The sequence below is a fragment of the Chiloscyllium punctatum genome, chromosome 36 (assembly GCF_047496795.1).
Source record: "Chiloscyllium punctatum isolate Juve2018m chromosome 36, sChiPun1.3, whole genome shotgun sequence".
Taxonomy (NCBI): domain Eukaryota; kingdom Metazoa; phylum Chordata; class Chondrichthyes; order Orectolobiformes; family Hemiscylliidae; genus Chiloscyllium; species Chiloscyllium punctatum.
The window spans coordinates 15,259,588-15,279,256 of NC_092774.1; the positions used below are offsets into that span (position 1 = coordinate 15,259,588).

Below are 19,669 nucleotides of genomic sequence, written 5' to 3' on the forward strand. Positions count from 1 at the left end.
CAGAAGTCCAGCAAAGGTGAGGATAGACCGACATCTTACTCTGTGGGAACAGGGAGATCAGAGGACAGAGAAATCAGGGCCTGAAACCCAAGCTGACACCAGACTACCCTGTGATCAGTGCTTTGATTAGCAGTGCCAACCATCTCTGCCTTTACCTCGCTCCCCATCTGACTCCCCCCTCAATATTCAGGATCCAATTCTTGCCATCCTGAAGCCATGTCTCTGTAAGGAGTCTCAGACCATAGTTATTCACTTCAATGAGTGCAGTTAATTCATTCACTTTTGTTACAATGTGGCACACATTCAGATTCACCATGTATCATTTCAATTTTTGTGATCTTTAGAATCCAGTTTTGATTGCTGGTATATTTACTCTCCTTGTCCCTTTCTATTGTTCTCTGGTGTTCATTTTCCACATCACTACATTGCTCACTGGCCTTGATTTGGATTGGCCATGCTAAATTGCCCACAGTGCCCAGGGATGTGCAGGTTAGGTGGGTTAGCCATGGGCAATGCGGGGTTATAGTTTCATAGTAATAGAAGCAGGAGTAGGCCATTTGGCCCTTCCAGCCTGCTCCACCATTCATTACGATCAGGGCTGATCTATCCACTGTCTGAGCTCCTCTTCCCTGCATTGTCCCAACTACCCTTAATTCCCAGACTCAACAGAGACACTCGGCCTTGCAGCTGTACTGTTACCTGATAAACAAATTCTTGTCTTGCATGGAAGTATCCTTCTCTTTGCAAGGACCTATTGTATACTTATCAGCTACTAACCAATACTGTCCAGACACTGCGTTGCTGGGCAAAGTGACTTAGGTTGCTCAAATTCCTGCAATTAACAGTTTGCTAATTGTTAAATGATTGTAACCTATATAATCATACAACTCTCTGTTTCTCGTCAGAGTGACTTGTGACCATAAGGTCGACTTGGCTCTCCCCGTGAGCTCCGAATAAACAGTCAATAACCCAAGGTTTGTGTGTCATGATTACTTACCTAATGCTTATTGGACTACTACGAGCAAGTTACCCACAGCATAATCCACTTCCATTCCCAACATGGATCAAGACACCATCCTTTTTTGCCAGACAAGTAAATGTCTCAAGCTCAGGAAACAAAGCCTGTCAAACATTAACAGGCACAGATCTAGACCAACCTTTCCCAGAGTCTGTCCCTTCACCTCGATTGACTTTCTTTTTCCCCTCAGCTCCTACAAACCAACAGCTGAACCCAAGGATGAGAAAAGAAATGGGAAAGAGGGCGAGAAAAGAGAGTGCGGTCCTCCCAGATGTTAAACAGAGGAAGGAAGTTACAGTCTGGACTGAAGCTCAATCTTCATTCAGAGAGAGAGGAGCAACAGCAACTTCAGAAGCTCATGGTCGACCTTCCGCATTCAGACAGTGGCGGAGGTTCTGATTGGCAGGAGGACCAGGCCCCTTCCGGTCCTAGAGGGTTTCCCAAAGATTGGTCTCCCCGTCCATCAGAACGACAAGGGGAGGGGTCCCATTACAATCTCACACATGCGCACTATGAACACTGCTCACGGCCAATAGAGCGGTGTCTGGACCGCATGGGATTGTGGGTACTACATTAGCCATTACAGAGATGAAAGCCAGTGTCCCATATGCCTTCTTAACCGTCCTTTTTTATGTGTTAATGACGAACACGTCAAGAGCTAATCTTTAATCGATTTTCAATTGATAGACTGAGTGAAACACTACAGGTGTTTAACTCTCTATTTCCAGTTCAGTGTCAGTATATCGCTCTTTATCTGTCCTCAAATAAGGACCGAATCAAAGCCTGACGTCTGTTCCACCTGAAAGTTGATTTTTGTTTAGTTTGCAGGTTCCAACCCTCCGTTTCAATCATTTATTAAAAATTATTCGTGTTACATGGGCTTCGCTGGCTGGCCAGCATTTAGTTCCCCTTGAGAAGGTGATGGTGACCTTCTGTGGTCCACACGCTGTACGGTGACCTACAATGTCCTGAGGGAGAGAATTCCAGGATTTAGACCCAGCAACATTGAAGGAACAGCAATGTGTTTCCAAGTCAACAGGTTGTGTTCCCAAGCATCTGTTGCCTTGGTCCTTGTAGATGGAAGTGGTTGTTGGTTTGGAAGGTATTTTCTAAGTATCTTTGGTGAATTTCTGTGTTGCATCTTGTAGATCGTACACATTCCTGCTTCTGAACAATGGGACAGAGGGAGTGGATGTCTGTGGAGATGGTGCCAATCAAGCAGGCGACTTTGTCCTGGATGGTATCAAGCTTTTTAGATGCTGTTGAAGCTGCACCCATCCAAGCTGGTGGGAGAGTATTCCATTACACTGCTGACTTGTGCCTTGTAGAAGATGGACAGAGTTTGGGGAGTCAGGAGGCGAGTTACTCGCCATAGTATTCCTGACCTGTTGCCTGCTCTTGTTGCCATTGTGTCTGTGATTAGTCTAGCTGAGTTTCTGGTCAATGGTAAACCCCAAGAACGTTGATAGTGGGGTGTTTAGTGACAGTAACACTGTTGAATATCACGGGGCAGTGGTCAGATTATCTCTTTTGGGGATGAGTCATTGTTTGTCATTGGCATGGCATATATGTTACTTGCCACTCCTGAGCCCATTGGATATTGTTAAGATCTTGTTGCATTTCAAACTGAACTGCTTCAGTTTGTGAGGAGTTGTGAATCGTGCCGAACATTGTGCAATTATTGGTGAATATCACCACCTCTGACCTTATGATGAAGATGGTTGAGCCTCAGACACTATCCTATGAATTCCTGCAGAGACGTCCTGGAACTGAGATGACTGACCTCCAACAACCAAAACCATCTCTCTTTATGCCAGGTATACCTTAACAATTATGACACACAAATAATATTTCAAAACTAATTGAAGGAATACATATGAGACACCCCTCTTTTTGATTCGATTCCCTATAGTGTGGAAACAGGCTTTTTGGCCTACCCCGTCCACACCGACCCTCTGAAAAGTAACCCACCCAGACCCATTTACCCCTGGCTAATGCACCTAACACCATGGGCAACTTAGCATGGCTAATTCGCCTGACCTGCACATCTTTGGACTGTGGGTGGAAACTGCAGCACCCAGAGGAAACCCATGCAGATACAGGGAGAATGTGCAAACTCCACACAGGCAATCGCCCGAGGCTGGAATCAAAACTAGCACCCTGATGCTGTGGGGCAGCAATGCTAACCACGCAGCTCCCCCTTGTCCATTCCCCCTGACACCCACAGCTCCCCCTGTCCATTCCACCCACTGTCCATTCCCCCCGACATTCTCTCTCTCTGTCCATTCTCTTTTCACTCCCAGCTTCTTTTCTATTCTCCCTCTATAATCCGAACACCCTGTCCATTCTCTCTCACGCAACCCTCTGCACCCCTGTCGTTCCTTTCCCCACCCTCTGCCTCCTGACTAGTCCTTCTATCAAACCTCTGCCCCCATCTCTCCTCGCTCCACCCACCCCCTGCCCCCCATCTCTCCTCTCTCCACCCCATCCCCTGCCCCCATCTCTCCTCCCTCTCCACCCCACCCCCTGCCCCCATCTATTCTCGCTCCACCCCACCCTCTGCCCCCATCTATTCTCTCTCCACCCCACCCCCTGCCCCCATCTATTCTCTCTCCACCCCACCCCCTGCCCCCCCATCTATTCTCTCTCTCACCCCACCCCCTTCCCCCATCTCTCCTCTCTCCACCCCACCCCCTTCCCCCATCTCTCCTCTCTCCACCCCACCCCCTGCCCCCATCTATTCTCTCTCCACCCCACCCCCTGCCCCCATCTATTCTCTCTCCACCCCACCCCCTGCCCCCATCTATTCTCTCTCCACCCCACCCCCTGCCCCCCCATCTCTCCTCTCTCCACCCCATCCCCTGCCCCCATCTATTCTCGCTCCACCCCACCCCCTGCCCCCATCTCTCCTCTCTCCACCCCACCCCCTGCCCCCCCATCTCTCCTCTCTCCACCCCATCCCCTGCCCCCATCTATTCTCTCTCCACCCCACCCCCTGCCCCCCCATCTATTCTCTCTCCACTCCACCCCCTGCCCCCATCTCTCCTCTCTCCACCCCACCCTCTGCCCCCCATCTATTCTCTCTCCACCCCACCCTCTGCACCCCATCTATTCTCTCTCCACCCCACCCCCCCATCTATTCTCTCTCCACCCCACCCCCTGCCCCCATCTCTCCTCTCTCCACCCCACCCTCTGCCCCCATCTATTCTCTCTCCACCCCACCCTCTGCCCCCCATCTATTCTCTCTCCACCCCACCCCCTGCCTCCATCTATTCTCTCTCCACCCCACCCCCTGCCCCCATCTATTCTCTCTCCACCCCACCCCCTGCCCCATCTATTCTCTCTCCACCCCACCCTCTGCCCCCATCTCTCCTCTCTCCACCCCACCCCCTGCCCCCATCTCTCCTCTCTCCACCCCACCCCCTGCCCCTATCTATTCTCTCTCCACCCCACCCCCTGCCCCCATCTCTCCTCTCTCCACCCCACCCTCTGCCCCCCATCTATTCTCTCTCCACCCCACCCTCTGCACCCCATCTATTCTCTCTCCACCCCACCCCCTGCCCCCCCATCTATTCTCTCTCCACCCCACCCCCTGCCCCCATCTCTCCTCTCTCCACCCCACCCTCTGCCCCCATCTATTCTCTCTCCACCCCACCCTCTGCCCCCATCTATTCTCTCTCCACCCCACCCCCTGCCTCCATCTATTCTCTCTCCACCCCACCCCCTGCCCCCATCTATTCTCTCTCCACCCCACCCCCTGCCCCATCTATTCTCTCTCCACCCCACCCTCTGCCCCCATCTATTCTCTCTCCACCCCACCCTCTGCCCCCATCTCTCCTCTCTCCACCCCACCCCCTGCCCCCATCTATTCTCTCTCCACCCCACCCTCTGCCCCCATCTATTCTCTCTCACCCCACCCGCTGTCCCATGTCCATTCTTCCAGCCCCCACCATCCAATCTCTCTCGCTCATCCCACTATTTGCCACCCCCCGCGTCATTCTCTCTCCCCTGTTGTGGGGAAAAACACCAGGCTCAGAGTCAGAATTGGGGTTCAATGACAAAGTTTATTGCACAAGGAAATTCCGGGGAGAGAAAGACACCAACAGCACAGTGTCAGCTCCGAGACTTCTCTCGACCCGGAGCACACGTCAAGAAACTTTTATACATTTTGTGATACAATCGGTCAGGGATGAGATTATTGTCTTTGTAACATGATTTGTTTATGGTAATCCTTGCAGAATCGTTGATAGTTGATACAATCATTGTCTGTTCCCACACAACCTTTGTTAATTTCCACACAGTCGTTGTCAGTTTCAGTGCAGACATTGTCCATTTCAATGTCTCCATGGAAATCCATTGTTGTTGTAATGGGCGCTAATTGCTCTCCCTGAGAAGGAGGATTCCTGCAGCCCTGGCTATTAGCATTTGGTATTGAGTCTGTATCATGCTGTTGGCACTTCTATAAGAGGTGTTGGCTGGACCCAGACACTTCGGCGGGCAGTGTTCATTACTCATGAATATTCTCTCCCCCACCCGCCTTAAACTAATCACCTGGGTTGTGAGTCCATTGTGCTAACATTCTGGTGGCCCCAGGCAATGTCTGTATCTGCTCTGCTGTTTCTCTCCATATTGTGATCCAGTGACCATCTTGTGTGTCTGTGTGCCTAGTATCACCCTGCCCTGTGCCATCTCCCACTTCTCCGCCACGCCCACTCTCTCTCTCCTCCGTTCAATTTCTCTATCAACCCCACTCATTCTCTCTCTCTACCCCCACCCTCTGCCCCCCGTCCATTTTCTCTCTCTCTGTCCCCCATCCATTCTGTCTCTTTTCTCCCCAGCCCCCACCACACCCGTCCTTTCTCGAGCCTCGAACCATCTTTGACCGCTGTATCAAGTCCTTCAAAGGACAGAGAGAGAGAGAGGGAGATAATGGATAGTAATGACTCTACCTGGGAGTCGGGAGGGGTGAGAAATGGCTGATCTTCTAAATTGAGAATACCTAAAATGATTTTTGCAAGGTTTGTAGCTCAGGTTGAGGTTTAAGGTGTAGGTTTGCTCGCTGAGCTGTAGGTTTGATATCCAGACGTTTAATTACCTGGTGATGAAACCAGCGTCTGTGCAAAAAGGTTGCCCCTCAGAAATCTTTCCCCTCTCACTCTAAACCCGTGCCCTCCATATCTGGACTTGCGAAACGTGGGGAAAAGACATACAAAAGTTGAGCAGCCAGACAGAATGCAAAAACAATACAATGTCGAATCACAGGGAAAAACAAATTGTAGCTCGACCCCTTTTTTGTCCTATTGGCATTTGGACTCTTAAAATCTGACAGGAACACCAGCACCCCTAGTGAGCATACTGCGCATGTTTCCCGGTGTCAGTAACGCAGTGCACATGCCCAATGGTGTCAGCTAAACACTGGGCATGCTCATCGCTTTCCGCAAAAAAAAGGGCGCGCGACCTTCCTTTCATAGTCCAATAGGGGACCGTGGAGGACCAAACAAAAACTGGTCCTCCTGCCAATCAGAGCCACCCCATTGTCTGAATGCGGAAGTTGGACCATGAGTTTCTGAAGCTGCTCCTCCTGCTCCTCTCTTTCTGAATCGACATTGAGCTTCACTCAGACCGCAAATTCCTTCCTCTGTCTCAGATCTGTGAGTACGGCACTCTCTTTTCTCGCCCCCTTTGCCATTTCTACTTCTTTCCGGAGTCCAATTGTTGACTTACACCAACTGAAAGGAAAGGGATTTAACCCCGGGATTGGACGGACTATGGAAAAGTGATCGAGGTATGTGTCTCAATTGGCAAAATAGACAGACAGGAGGCTGGAAGGACACAGCAAATCAGGCAGCATCAAGAGGTGTAGAAGTCGATATTTCGGGTGTAACCCTTCTTCAGGACTGGGGCTGGGGCTGGGGCTGGGGCTGGGGCTGGGGCTAAAGTGGGGATAGGTGAAGATAGGGAGAGGGTCCGGCCTAATTAATCATTGGGTGGAAGAAATCAGGTTGGTGACAGGAAGGAGTGGGAGTGAGGGGCACGGGGCTGAGAAGGGAGTCGGGGGATGGAAAGGGAGGTTATTTGAAATTGGAGAACTCGATGTTGGGTCCTGCAGGCTGTAGGCTGCCCGGGTGGAAGATGGGGTTTGTTCCCTAATTTGCAGTTTGGTTCGTTGTGGCAATAGAGGAAGCCTATGATGTTCTTGTCAGAAAGGGAGTGGGAAGGGGAATTAAAATCGATGGTGACTGGGAGGTCTGGTCAGCCTCTATGGACCCGGCTGTGATGCTCACCAATCCGTTCCCCAAGTTTACGCTCAGTCTCCCCGAAGTCGAGAAGACCACAATTTACAAACACGTGGCAAATGCAGTATCTCAATGTGAACTTATAGCCTTTGCTACGGAAAAAAATAGCAGAAAGACAGTGTATTATTTAAATGGTGATACTTTGGGATGTGGCGAAAGTGAGAACTGCAGATGCTGGAGATCAGAGGCAAAGTGTGGTGCTAGAAAAAGGCAGTAGGTCAGGCAACATCTGAGGACCTTGAGAGTTGACATTTCGGTCCCGAGCACTTCATCAGGAATGATGTGTGGATGGACAAAGGGTCTGATTCTGTGCTGTATGACTCTAATCATCTTCGGGGAGAGCAGAAGGGTGATTGTGAAGGTTGGAGTTTAAGAGGAGCTTTCAAAGATGTTTGCCCTTAATGGGAGCAGAAGAAGTTACAATGAAATCTTGCATTTGTGAGACAGCAACTGAGTGAGTGAGTAAATCCGAGGTTTTGGTGCAAAGTGGGAATTCGTTGCACTGTGAGGATGAAGCCCTACCTATTGAGTCATTTCTGCTGGTGAATGAAACCAGACTCAAGATTAGGAGGAGTAAATTTAGGACAGGGATGAGGAGGAACTGCTTTTCCTGGAGTCTAGTGAATCTATGGAATTCTCTGCCCCAGGAAGCAGTGGAGGCAGCTTCATTAAGTATATTCAAGACACAGTTGGATGGGTTTTTGCATGGTACGGGAATTAAAGGTAGTTGGGACAATGCAAGGAGGAGGATCTCAGATGATGAATAGATCAGCCATGATCTTAATGAATGCCGGAACAGGTTGGATGGGCCAAATGGCTTCTCCTGCTTCTATCACTGTGTAACTGTAACCCTGCATTTCCCACGGCTAACCCACCTAACCTGCACATCCGTCATCATTATAGGCAATTTAGCATGGCCAATCCAAATCAAGGCCGGTGAGCAGTGAGGTGATGTGGAAAATGAACATCAGAGAAAGGGACAAGGAGAGTAAATGTACCAGCAATCAAAACTGGATTCTAAAGATCACAAAAACTGAAACGGTGAGTCTGAATGTGTGCTGCATTGTAACAAAATTGAATGAATTAACTGCACACATTGAAGTGAATAGTTATGGTCTGAGACTCCTTACAGAGACATGGCTTTAGGATGGCAAGGATTAGATTCTGTATATTGAGGGTGTTGTCTAATGGGAAGCTTGGTAAAGGTAGAGGGTTGGCACTGCTCATCAAAGCACTGATCACATGGTAGTCTGATGTCAGCTCGGGTTTTAGGGCCTGGTTTCTCTGTCCTCTGTTGATCTCCCTGTCCCCAAGGAGTATGATGTCGGTCTGTGCTCAGCTCTGCTGGATTTCTGCTGAAGTTTTGTCCCCTTTTTCACCTTCTGGAACAATAAAGCATTCAGTCAATCAAGCCCCAACCCACCATCTCCCAGTCTGTCAGCCACCCAGGCACAGTGTAATCACAGCAGGGGATCTCACAAGAAAAAGGAAACCAAATTCGAAATGACGAGGTGCTCGTGTTTAATGTTTGTTCATGAGAAAGTCAACCACAAATGGGGCTCTCCCAGGATTCTTATACTATCCTACTTGAGCAATTCTCTCTCCCTTACATCTAACTCTGAGAACCCAGCTATGATTAACAACAATATTTCTACCAACAGAAGTAAGGCACATGTTCTCAAATAGACAGAGGGATATACAAGATGCGCACATACAAGATCTCTCATACACACACACACACACACACACACACACACACACACACACATTCACGGGAGTGAATGCACATTTGCAGAGCTGAGCTCAAATGTTACTTTTTGTTATAAAACTTCAAGTTCGCTTGATAAGGTGCTTTCCAGGAAGTTCTGGGATTTGCATATTAATGATACCTACAACCCATTTGTAAAGATGAAAGCCTTAACAATCCAGGTTTGTTCAATGGATCATTTCAGTGACAGGACACTGTCATGTTTTTCTATAAATTCTTTGTCTTATTATTTTATTCTCCAGAACCACTTGATGAAGGAACAGTGCTTCAAAAGCTAGTGCTTCTAAATAAACCTGTTGGAGTATAACGCGGTGTTGTGATTTTTAACTTTGTCCAGTTTAGGGGGAGAAATTGCTATGCTAAATTACCCATAGTGCCCAGGGATGTGCAGGTTAGGTGTGATAGTCAGGGAGTAGAGCAACAGGTGTAGGGGAATGGATGTGGGTGGATTACCCTTTGGAGGGTCAGTGTGGACTCGTCGGGCCGAGTGGCCTACTTCCACACTGTGGGGATCCTGTGAAGGGAAGGAATTCCTGCAAACTGTGCAGGGCAGTGCAGGCTAGCCAGCTGGCCGGTATCGCCCCACCCCTTCCTCTCGCCCCTTTTCCCATTCCCTACCCCACCCCTGACCCATTGAAGGTGTCACAACGCGGAAGTGGCCCTGTCAGTTTGCATGAGACTCCCTCCCTCTCAGCAATTCTTCATCCTGGGAGTGTGTGGGGGGAATCTGTTCACTTGTGCCAACTGGAGTGAATCCAAGGAGGCAGCAGCCTCTGCAAACTCAGGTATGTGTCTTAATTACCCGGGTGAGGAGGGACAGAAGGATGGGGTGGAGCTGTTTTCCCCATCGCGCCAGAGTCTGAGATTTTTATAAAATCATGAGGGGTATGGATAGGGTAAATGGACAAGGTCTTTCCCTTGGGATGGGAGAGTCCCAAACTGGAGGGTCATAGGTTCAGGGTGAGGGCGGGGGGAGATGGAAAAGAGACCTCAGGGGCAGCTTTATCATGAAGAGGGTGGTGCTTTTATGGAATGAGCTGCCAGAGGAAGTGGTGGGGGCTGGTAGAATTCCAACAGTTAAAAGGCATCTGGATGGGTGTATGAATACAAAGGGTTCAGATGGGTCAGGGCCAAGTGATGGTAAATGTGACTGGAGTCATAGAGATGTACAGCACAGAAACAGACCCTTCGATCCAACTCGTCTTTGCTGACAAGAGAGCCAACCCAATTTAGTCCCAGCTGTCAGCACCCGGCCCATATAGGGGCCAAGTGATGGCAAACGTGACTAGATTAATTTAGGATATCTGGGCAGGTTGGGCCAAAGGGTCTGTTTCCGTGCTGTGTGACTCTAATTGTCTTCAGTGAAAGCAGAAGTGTGGTTGTGAAGGCTGGACTTTCAGAGCATGTTTTGCCCTGATTGGGAGCAGAAGAGTTTGACTGAAGTGTGTTGGTGTTAATGCGTTGATGTCTCATTTTGCTCCCACCTTCTCGGGGTCATTAACCATTTTGTGTCTGGTCCTTCCTCAAGAAGCTGCATTGCAGGTTCACCCTGAATTGACACTTTATTTTTGCTTCCCAAAATCAGACCTGCTCACTCTCAGCAGTATCCCAGTATTGTGAAAGATATTAACTTTCAGGTGGAGGTATCCAAAATTCAGAGATGTCAGTCTTGATGTTTTTGCTTTTTCTGCCCCTGTAAGATCCTGAATCAGCACCTTCAGGGGAATTAGTTAGATCAGAGTGAGAACAGAGGGGAAGGGAGAGTGGGATGGTGCTTTCAATTTTGTGGAACAACAATAGAATATTCCACAGAAAGTAGAATTGCTTGTTCTGAATTTCTATCCTCCACTGATAGTAATGACTTTTGTAATCTCTTTTTGCAGAGTATTTGAAAATCTGAAGTCAGAAGATTCAAAATCAACAAATGAAGGGCTTATGCCCGAAACGTTGACTCTCCTGTTCCTCGGATGCTGCCTGACCTGCTGTGATTTTTCCAATGCCACACATTTCGGCCCTGACTCTCCAGCGTCTGCAGTCCTCACTTTGAGTCAATGTCTGACAGTCACTCAGTGCATTCGGACCGCAACGGTTTTCAACTATGATTCTGTGAGAAGGAGCAAAGCTTTTTGGTTCCTGTTTGGGTACATTTTCAGCGTCAGTGGGACTGGATGAGAGACCCTACTGTTGCAGCGCACTGAGTGTGGAGCCTGAAACAGTTATACGGCCTGGGAAGAGGAATTGACGGCAGTGTGGGGCTGTATGCGTGTTTGTGTGTAACTGAAGCGTTGGCCATGGAGAAACCCGAGGAATCCCACCTTTTGGAGAAACGATGGAAGTGTGATGACTGCGGGAAAAGCTTCTGTTTCCCATCTACCCTGGACTCTCATTGGCGCAGCCACACCGGGGAGAGGCCGTTCCCCTGCCCCGAGTGCGGAAAGGCCTTCAGCAATTCCTCCAACCTGCTGAGGCATCAGCAGGTCCACACGGGGGAGAGGCCCTTCAGCTGCCCCAAGTGCAGGAAGGCCTTCAGTAATTCCTCTGCCCTGCTGACCCACCGACGGGTCCACACAGGGGAGAGGCCCTTCCGCTGCCCAGAGTGCGGGAAGTGCTTTACCCAGGTCTCCACCCTGCTGACCCACCGGCGGGTCCACACAGGGGAGAGGCCGTTCACCTGCTGTCAGTGCAAGAAGGCTTACACCTGCTCCTCCACCCTGCGGAGGCACCAGCGAGTTCACCTGGAGGGGAATTGAAACTGTGATGGCCAAGTTGCATCCTTTACCCGGTCTGGCCGACACATGACTCCAGGTCTACAGCAGTGTGGTTGAATCTACACTGCCCCACCCCTCCTCGCTCGGCAAATGAGAGGGGAGAAACTTACTTGGAGACAGAGTATGGATTGAAATTGCTGAGTGAGGAGGCAACACATCCTCCTGGTTACAGCTGTACCAAGGATCCAATTACAAAGGGGCGACTGGGTGCTAACCAATAGTAAAGAACGTGGGGGTGGGGGGTGGAGTGTATGTACTTTGACCTTGAGCTGTTTAAAAAGCAGCTACTTTTTCTCTGCCTTTTTGCAGGAGGGGGTCTGAAGCTGTAACAAAGTTGGGTCGCAATAAAGGTTACCTGAATTTACCCCCTGGCTCAGACTCTCATTGAAAGCTTTGAGCTCCAAGCGGTTTTTGTTTTAAAGCTGATCAGTTCTTTCAGCCTCCTGCACTAAGCTTCCAATGTCGTGTATCAGATGGAGCAGTGAATGAGGAGCCAGTATCATTCGAAATTGTAAGTTTTTCAGGATTGTAGAGTGCATCATTTCCTCGTCATTGTAAAGTTTCCTGGCAGCATCGGGAGGTGTGGGCTGTGTTCAATGGAAACGAGGTGGAGGAGCCAGTGGGGGACTGGCCTGGATGAAGTTAAAAATCGCACAACACCAGGTTATAGTCCAACAGGTTTATTTGGAAGCACTAGCTTTCGGAGCGCTGCTCCTTCACCGGGTAGCTGTGGAGCCCGATCAAAAGACACAGAATTGATAGCAAAAGCTCACAGTGTCATGCAACTGATCGGATATATTGAACAAACCTAGATTGCTGTTAAGTCTTCTATCTTTGAGAATGGATTGCAGGTTTTGGTTCATTAATATGTAAATCCCAGAACATCTTTTAAGCTACGTTCTTGAGATGACTTAAGGTTTTATTTTTAAAAAGGCTGACAGCTCAGACAATGCATTAAAGGTGTGAGGTTCGAGCCTGTCATACCCCAATCTTGGATCAGACTGGTTCTATTTCCAAAGTAGGAATTTATAAAATATTACACAGATTGACTGCCTGCAGTTTCTGCACATTTTGAGCAAAGTAGAATGTATCTGCAAATAATTCTGCCAATTCAAATTCACTTCTTAGAGTTATTTGTGTGTGTGCATGTGAGTTTGTGTGCATGCTTGGTAAAGAGTATAAGCCTGTGAGAGTGTTGGGGGGTGTATGTGTGTGTATATGTATGAGAGAGGTATGAATAAAAGCAAGGGGTTGCATTTTGCTGAAACAAGGAAGGGTGGACCTATACAGGTAGTGGTAGGGCCTTGAGTCTTGTTGGAGAACAGAGACATGGGAGGATTCAGGTGCATAGCTGCATCACTGGGAGACAGGGTGGTCAAGAAGGTGTTTAGCACACTTGCCTTCATTGTTCACCCCATTGAGTATCGGGGTTGGGACATCATGTTGAGGTTCTACAGGATGTTGGTGAGGCCACTTGGAGAGTACTGAGTACAGTTCTGGTGGTCCTGTAATAGGAAGAATACTATTAGAGAGGGTTTAATAAAGATTTACCAGGACATTGCCAGGACTGGAGGGTTTGAGTTATAAGGAGAGACTGGGACACTTTTCACTGAAGTGCAGGAGGTTGAGTGGTGATGTCATTGAGATTTATAAAATCATGAAGAGTGGAGGTAAGGTGAATAGCAAAGGGCTCTTCCTTAGTGTAGAGGTGCTCAAAACTAGGAGGTATATTTTTAAAAGTGAGGGGGGAGAGATTTAAAAGGATCCTGAGGGACAACGTTTTGGTACAGGGTGGTTTGCATATGGAATTAACTTGCTGAGGAAGTGGTAGATGCGGGGACAGTTACAACATTTAAACGACATTTGGATGGGTACATGAATAGAAAGGTTTAGAGGGATATGGGCCAAATGTAAGTAAGTGGGACTAGTTTAGTTTGGGAATCCTGGTCGGCATGGACGAGTTGAACCGAAGGGCCTGTTTCTGTGCTGTCTACCTCTCTGAACCAGAAGTGATCTTATTGAAACCAGTAGAATTCTGAAAGGGGCTTGACAGGATAGATGCCGATAAAATGCTCCTTTGTGGGGAGGGTCATAGAATCCCAACAATGTGGAAGCAGGCCATTCGGCCCATCTATTCCACACTGGCCCTCTGAAGAGCATCCCACCCATTCCTAACCCCTTTCCCCGTATTTCCCATGGCGAATCTATCCTAACTTGCACATCCCAGGGCACTATGGGTAATTTAGCACTGCCAATCCACCCTAAGCAACACCCTAAAATACAGAAGAGGAAGTGTTGGATGTCTTGAAACATAAAGGTGGATAAATTCCCAGGACCTGATCCGGTGTAGCCTAGAGCTCCGTGGGAAGCTAGAGAAGTGATTGCTGGGCCTCTTGCTGAGATATTATCATCAATAGTCACAGGTGAGGTGCCGGAAGACTGGAGCTTGGCTAACATGGTTCCACTGTTTAAGAAGGGTGGTAGTCCAGTAAGCCTGATGTCATTGAGGGGAAAGTTGTTGGAGGGAGTCCTGAGGGACAGGATGTACATGTATTTGGAAAGGCAAGGACTGATTCGGGATAGTCAACATGACACTGTGTGTGGGAAATCATGTCTCACAAACTTGATTGAATTTTTCTGAAGAAGTAACAAAGAGGATAGATGAGGGCAGAGCTGTAGATGTGATCTATATGGACTTCAGTAAGGCATTCAACAAGGTTCCCCATGGGAGACTGATTAGCAAGGTTAGATCTCATGGAGTACAGGGAGAACTAGCCATTTGGATACAGAACTGGCTCAAAGATGGAAGACAGAGGGTGGTGGTGGAGGGTTGTTTTTCAGACTGGAGGCCTGTGACCAGTGGAGTGCCACAAGGATCGGTGCTGGGCCCTCTACTTTTTGTCATTTACATAAATGATTTGGATGCGAGCATAAGAGGTACAGTTAGTAAATTTGCAGATGACACCAAAATTGGAGGTGTAGTGAACAGCGAAGAGGGTTACCTCAGATTACAACAGGATCTGGACCCGATGCGCTGAGAAGTGGCAGATGGAGTTTAATTCAGATAAATGCGAGCTGCTGCATTTTGGGAAAGCAAATCTTAGCAGGACTTATACACTTAATGGTAAGGTCCTAGGGAGTGTTGCTGAACAAAGAGACCTTTGGAGTGCAGGTTCATAGTTCCTTGAAAGTGGAGTCGCAGGTAGATAGGATAGTGAAGGCAGCGTTTGGTATGCTTTCCTTTATTGGTCAGAGTACAGAAGTTGGGAGGTCATGCTGCGGCTGTACAGGACATTGATTAGGCCACTGTTGGAATATTGCATGCAATTCTGGTCTCTTTCCTATCGGAAAAATATTGTGAAACTTGAAAGTGTTCAGAAAAGGTTTACAAGGATGTTGCCACTGTTGGAGGATCTGAGCTACAGGGAGAGAGGCTGAACAGGCTGGGGCTGTTTTCCCTGGAGCATCTGAGGCTGAGGGGTGACATTATTGAGGTTTACAAAATTACAAGGGGCATGGATAGGATAAATAGACCAAGTCTTTTCCCTGGGGTCGGGGAGTCCAGAACTAGAGGGCATAGGTTTAGGGTGAGAGGGGCAAGATATAAAAGAGACTTAAGGGGCAACATTTTCATGCAGAGGGTGGTACATGTATGGAATGAGCTGCCAGAGGGTGGAGGCTGGTACAATTGCAACATTTTAAGAAGCATTTGATGGGTGTATGAATAGGAAGGGTTTGGAGGGATATGGGCCGGGTGCTGGCAGGTGGGACGAGATTCGATTGGGATATCTGGTCGGCATGGACGGGTTGGACCAAAGGGTCTGTTTCCATGCTGTACATCTCTATGACTCTAAAAGCAAGTTGGAGACAAGTAAAAAGGCCCAACCAGGCAAGGAGGTGGTTAACAACCTGAGGGCATCCCTCTTAAACCATGCATCTTGTTTGTTTACAAATTAAACATGCTTCAGCTCTTTTCCTATCTGCTTTCTGGAAATCTGGGTGACACCAGGTTTGTAATACAATATTAACCATTCCCTCCTTGCCCACGTGTGTACAGTACTGCACATAATCAATTGAAAAAGGTAGCAGCAAAGAAGGAACACAAAGTAGTCCATCAGGGGTCACCCACATTTCGGTTTGAGTATGGAGGGAGTACCCTGTTTGAGGCCATAGTTTGTGCTGCTCAGCAGGGGGTGCACCCTGTGATTTCAGTCCCATACCCAGGCCTGGCATTTCTATCCCCATATTGTCTCTGTCGGGGTTTTGCTGGGGACCCAATGGGACCAGAGGTTTGGGGTGTCAGGCTGCCTGCTTGGCAGCAGCATCCATCTGCTCATTCCTTTGGAGACTGTATCCATTGCCTCAGCATGAGCTGAACATCTTGATAGCTGCCAGATTGATTGGACAAAACAGCATTACTGTTCGTCTGCCCCATGGGGGTTAAAAATCCTCTCCGTTCCCCCAAGTCTCTGTAATCATGGGTCACACCAAAAGCACAGTGAGAGTTGAAGATTTCAACCCCCAGGAGGGGTCTCTCAGTTCCGAGATCGGTCAAATGAACACTAGGATTATGGTCTGCTTCAGCAAGGTTTCACACTTTAATTTGTAATGGCCGGGCAAAGATTTGTCCAGCAACACAACACAGATATTAAAAGATTCTGTGTTCCTTGGACAAACTGTGTGATTAACATGGAATAAAATATCAATTTTCATATGTGTCTTAAGAGACCATACAGCCTTAATTGCAGAATACTCCAATAAAATGTAATAAAATTACATAATGGACAACAGATTAACCCAATGATATTTCCTGGGAAATAATGTTGTTTCACACGCATTATCTCCTCATACCTGTGCTTCAAGGTTAGCTAGGATGGTCAGTAATGTCCTATCTACCTTAATTAGGTCCATACAATGAAGAAGGCATTGTTTGCTTAATCTGTAATTCAGTTCGCTCAGGAATGCAGAAATGCAGCTTTTAGCCATTTTAAACACAGTGTTAATTTGCAGCCTGAAGCCATGTTGTTCTATTACTTTATATTGAGATGCCATTTTGTGATGAATAAAAGCTCCTGACAACAGCCTAAATCTCGGTATTAGATCCTCATCTGGTGTGGACCTGCTCCGTCACTCAAAACAAAACTCAATTTACAATTTCAGGCCATACGTGCTATTCTGCTAAATTAATCCAGTTGATTTGTTTTTGTTTAAAAGTGTGAAAACCTCGTGAACAGTTCTTCCAGTTAATCACTGGATATTCAAATTTCTCTTCAAAATTAAAGATCATAACAAAACTGGGTGTCATTGTGGGATTTTGAATCTGGAGGGTGTGCTTGTGAAGTTTGAATGAACGATATTTCAAAGTGAATGTTATCGTGTTCAGTATTAAGACTTTCTGGAGATGAAAAATTTGCCCTTGTGTGTTTTGCAACATTTAACCAAGGTCAGTTCTATAGAATATGCAGACAGGTTGATGTGAGAGTTGAGAGCTGGGGCAAACATCAGAAATAATGGAGGCAGGAGCACAGCAATTAGAGTGAGAAAGTTAGCCAAAAATATGAAAACAGGAAGGAAAGTTTCGTCACTTTGTTAACTTTTTTAAGAAAAGCTAAGTGTTGGTTCTGTAAAAAATGAGTCTGGGGATTCAATAACGGAGGATAAAGAGATGGCAGATTAATTAAAAAGAGCTTGAATCTGTCTTCACTAGAGAGGATACAAGTAACACCCTACAACTAGCTGGAAATCAGGAATTGAAAGGGAAGGAGGAACTGAAGACAATTACAATTACCAGGGAAGTAGTACTGAGTAAACTGTTGGAACGACAAGCTCACAAGTCCCAGGGGTCCAAAGGATTTCATTCTAGACCCTTAAAGAAAAACTAACTGGTGATATAGTTAATGCATTGGTTTTAATTTTCCAAACGTCATTAGTTTCAGGGAAGGTTTCTGTAGATTGGAAAACTCCTTTCTTCAAAAAGGGAGACCGAGAACAGGACACTGCAGACCATTTACTTTAACATATGCCATTGGGAAAATGTTCAAAGCTATGATTAAAGATGTGATGACAGGACACTTGTACAAGTTCAAGGTAATCAGGCAGCGTGAATGTGTTTTTGTCAATGGGAAATAATGTTGTAATAATGTTTTGAAGAACTGCCTCTCCCACCTGTGACTGAGCTGATAAATCTCATGGACCGACAGGGAATCGAATTCGTTAGCACAGTCCCCGCATTTCTACGACTTCTCTGTCGTTCTGGTGTCCTTTTGGCTCCCTGTTTCTGATGAACAATTGAAACTGTGATCACACTCAGGAAATGTGTGCAGTTACTCTCTGCTGCGACAACTATAATGTTACTTCAGTCTGTGTAACTGGTTACAGCTCCATCCCATAGACAGCTCACTGGGGCACACTCTCTCTCAACAAGGACAAAAGACATACAAAAGTGGAGTAACCAGACAAAACGCAGAAGCAATAAAATGTCGAACCACAGGGGAAAAAAAATTGTGGCTCTACCCCTTTTTTTCCCTGTTGGCATTTGGACACTTCAAATCTGTCAATAACAGCAGCAGCCTCAAAAAGCATACTGCGCATGTTTGCCGGTGTCAGCAACGCAGTACGCATGCTCGCTGGTGTCAGCAAAAACTGGTGCGCATGCTAATCGCTATCGGCAAATAAGGCGCGGGACCCTCTTTTGATTGACCAATAGGGAACAAAGGAGGACCGGAAGGACGTTGGTCCTCCTGCCAATCAGAGTCACCCCATTGTCTGAATGCGGAAGTTGGACCATGAGGTTCTGAAGTTGCTGCTGCTCGTGTCTGAATGAACATTGAGCTTCATCCCAGACTGAAAATTCCTCCCTCTGTCCATTATCTGGGAGTACGGCACTCTCTTCTCTTGTCACCTTTTCCATTTATTTTTTTCATTCTGGGATTCAGTTGTTGACTTGCAGCAACTAAAAGGAAAGGGAGTGTGTCGGGATGGGGACAGACTCTGGAAACGGTGCTCCAGGTCTGTGTCTCAATTGGCAAGATACATAGGTAGGAGGCTGGAAGAACACAACAAGTCAGGCAGTATCAGGAGGTGGAGAAGTCAACGTTTCGGGTGTAACCCTTATTCAGGATTGGGGATGGGTGCAGGGGGCGATACAGATAAAGGGTGTGCTGGGTGGTGAAGTGGGCACAGGTGGAGACAGGTAGAGGGTTCGACCTAGGCAAAAGGGAGGACTGCAGATGATGGAAACCAGAGTTTAGATCAGAGTGGTGCTGGAAAAGCACAGCAGGTCAGGCAGCATCCGAGGGGCAGGAAAATCGACGTTTCGGGCAAAAGCCCTTCATCAGGAATTTCCCCAGGGTAGGGGAGTCCAAAGCTAGAGGACATATGTTTGAGGTGAGAGGGGAATGATTTAAAAGAGACATGAAGGACAACTTTTTCACATAGACAGTTGTACATGCGTGGAACGAGCTGCCAGAGGAATTGGTGGAGGCTGGTACGATTATATTTAAAATGCATCTGGCTGGGTACATGAATCGGGATGGTTTGGAGCCGTGTGGGTCACATGCTGGCAAATGGGATTAGATTAATTTTGGATATCTGGTCATCACGGACAAATTGGGCCAAAGGGTCTGTTTCCATGCTGTATGACTCTTAATCATCTTTGGTGAAAGCAGAAGTGTGGTTGTGAAGACTAGAGTTTCAGAGCAGCTTTCGAAGATGTTTTGCCCTTACTGGGATCAGAAGAATACAATGAAATCTTGCATTTGTGAGAGAGCAACTGAGTAAAGGGAGTACATCTGCGATTTTGGTGGAAAATGGGAATTCA

The 19,669-nt window shown here is 47.5% G+C and overlaps 1 protein-coding gene and 1 long non-coding RNA gene across 2 annotated transcripts in view; one reads left to right on the forward strand and one right to left on the reverse strand.

Annotated features, from left to right (window-relative positions):
* Positions 1 to 19,669, reverse strand: part of LOC140460747 (uncharacterized) — a 175,083-nt gene that overhangs the window by 14,009 nt on the left and 141,405 nt on the right. The window lies entirely within an intron of this gene.
* On the forward strand, positions 6,528 to 12,214 carry LOC140460821 (uncharacterized). The gene is made up of 2 exons (XR_011954361.1): positions 6,528 to 6,669; positions 10,966 to 12,214. It is a non-coding gene; the product is annotated as an uncharacterized lncRNA (long non-coding RNA).